A 2,934-nucleotide genomic window follows, 5' to 3' on the forward strand; every position below is an offset into this window, starting at 1 on the left:
CAGGTGCACACCACAACACCTTAAATAGCTTAAAATACTATTTTTAAAGCTTGCAAGGTGATTTTGATGATGGGCTTTGAGAACTATTGATATTTATACCTATTCATTTTTCCCATTATAAATGATATAGTTTAGAAAAATGTACTGATTCTCAGATATTCTTTTTTGCCTGTTCTAGGATTGTTTTTTTTGCAGTTTTTGGCCACGGCTGGGTTTGAACCCGCCACCTCTGGCATATGGGGCCAGTGCCCTACTCCTTTGAGCCACAGGCGCCACCTCTGTTCTAGGATTGTTTTAGGGAGAGGCAACAAACTTTGGCACACTCATTACTTCTGCACTTAACACACATTTATTGAATGTATGCTATTGCCAAAGCATCGTGCCATGCTTGATTTTGAAGGGCTTACAGTTTAACTTACAGACATAGTAATAACATATGTTCTGTTATTGGTTATAACCTGAACTCCTGCTTTAGTTTTTTAACTTATTTTTTTAAAACTTGAAGTCCTTCTTAGAAAGCTCATGTTCATGATACCAAAAAGAGAGAAAGATTTTTCTCTCACATTTAACATAGTTTTAAAAGTAACACTTGAGTTTCTTTTTTATATTGTTCATGTTGTGAATGGTTCTATATAAACCCATGAAACACACTGAAAGTAAAGTTGCCAGAAATGTAACCTCATCATGTTTCACCCTCCCCCCAAACTCTGTCCTGGGTGGACGTGTTCTACATTGAATTACTCCATAAAAATGGTCAGCATCTCAGTTAAAGGATGACTTCCAAATATTAAAAACCAATGCATGAATAATTTTAATTTAATGTGACATGATTTGGCAGATTTATGATGAGATGGGCATATTTTCAAGTTGGTACATTACTGCCTTTAAACAAAGGACTTCATAGGCATATTATGACTGTGTACAAGGCATATGGCTGAATCACCCACAGGATTTAAATTCAGAATTGATATGATGACTGCATCGTATCTCCTCGTCAGACTAGTCTTTTAGCAATCATGTGAACTTAGAATAGATCAGAGTATATTTACAGTTTTGTTAGAGGGAAGTTCATGTGAATTTTAAATGGAGATTACCTTGTTTAGGTATTTGAGGAAAAAGTGAAAAAAATACAGGTGTAAAACATAGGACACTTTTGATAGTAGGTCTTTCCCACAGGGTAGAGATAAATTATAAAAGGCAGGAATGAAGATTAGGAAGATGAAATTTTGGCTTGTATTTGTCATGGGCAAAATCATCACCAATTTACCCAAACCTGTTTAAATTTAATCTGCAGTGATTAAAGCTTTTATTACAGATTAAGCATCCCTAACCTGAAAATTCAAAATCTGACATGCATCGGAATCAAAACTTTTACTTTTTGAGCACTGGTATGACATCATGTGGGGAAAATCCCACACCTGACACCTTTACTTTCAGATAGGTCAATGTATACACACTTTCCTTCTTGCACAAATCATTAAAATATTATAAATTTACTTTCAAGCTATGTGTATGAGTTATATATGAAACATAAATGAATTTAATGTTTGGACTTAGGTCCTATCCCCAAGATATCTTGTTATATATCAGCAAATATTCCAAAATCTTAAGAAATTTGAAATCTGAAACACTCTGTTCTCAAGCATTTTGCATAAGGAATATTCAACCTGTGTGTGTGTATGTGTGTGTGTGGGTGTGTGTAGTGTTATTGGGCATGGGCCCTTCGAGAAAAGTTAACCCAATAAGAATCAAGGACAAGGCAGTGCCTGTGGCTCAGTGGGTAGGGCACCAGCACCATATACTGAGGGTGGCGGGTTCAAACCCAGCCCTGGCCAAACTGCAATAAAAAAATAGCTGGGCCTTGTGGCAGGTTCCTGTAGTCCCAGCTACTCGGGAGGCAGAGGCAAGAGAATTGCCAAAGCCCAAGACCTAGAGGTTGCTGTGAGCTGTGATGCTACAGCACTCTACCTAGGGCAATAAAGTGAAACTCCGTCTGTACGGAAAAGAAAAAAAAAAGAAAAAAGAATCAAGGAGAGAGATCCTTATTTAGGATGACAATCTATCTTTACTACTGTAAAACCAGAGTTAAGTAGGTAGTGTTTTCTGATGAGTAGGTTGTATAGACTGCTACGGGTTATAATAAAATGATGCCTTAACTTTCCTTCAACACCAGATACACAATATAAAAAATGTAGTAGTGAAAGGTAAAAGAGACATCATTTAATCGGTGGCTGTTATTATTTTTCAAAGTAATTGTTTTTAACTGATTTTTGTTTTTTGAGAAGAGTCTCATTTTGTTGCTTTTGGTACACAGCAACCTCAAAGTCTTAGGCTCAAGCCATCCTCTTTCCTCAGTTTTTCATTTTTAGTAAAGACGGAGGTCTCACTCTTGCTCACGCTGGGCTCCAACTCCTGAGCTCAAGCAATCCACCTGTCTCAACCTCCCAGAGTGCCAAGGTTACAAGCACTATCAAGTGATTACTCCTTCCTTTTTTTTTTTTTCAAAAATATGGAACGCTTCACGAATTTGCGTGTCATCCTTGCGCAGGGGCCATGCTAATCTGCTCTGTATCGTTCCAATTTTAGTATATGTGCTGCCGAAGCGAGCACTCCATTTTTTTTTTTTTAACATAGCCTTCCTGGCATTTTCTTAGTTATTGTGTTAAGACATTTATATTCTACATTTACTAAGTTTCACATGTACCCTTGTAAGATGCACCGCAGGTGTAATCCCATCAATCACCCTCCCTCGCCCATCGTCCCCCCTCCCTCCGCTCACTCTCCCCCTTCCCCCTATTCTTAGGTTGTAACTGGGTTATAGCTTTCATGTGAAACCCATAAATTAGTTTCATAGTAGGGCTGAGTACATTGGATGCTTTTTCTTCAATTCTTGAGATACTTTACTAAGAAGAATAAGTTCCAGCTTCATCCATG

The 2,934-nt window shown here is 37.7% G+C and overlaps 1 non-coding gene across 1 annotated transcript; it reads right to left on the reverse strand.

The window, feature by feature from the left end:
- Positions 1–2,503: 2,503 nt before the first annotated feature.
- LOC128595005 (U6 spliceosomal RNA) lies at positions 2,504–2,610 on the reverse strand. The gene has a single exon (XR_008382701.1). It is a non-coding gene; the product is annotated as a U6 spliceosomal RNA (small nuclear RNA).
- Between the last annotated feature and the right edge of the window lie 324 nt (positions 2,611–2,934).

This window comes from Nycticebus coucang, chromosome 9 (genome assembly GCF_027406575.1).
Source record: "Nycticebus coucang isolate mNycCou1 chromosome 9, mNycCou1.pri, whole genome shotgun sequence".
Classification (NCBI taxonomy): Eukaryota; Metazoa; Chordata; class Mammalia; order Primates; family Lorisidae; genus Nycticebus; species Nycticebus coucang.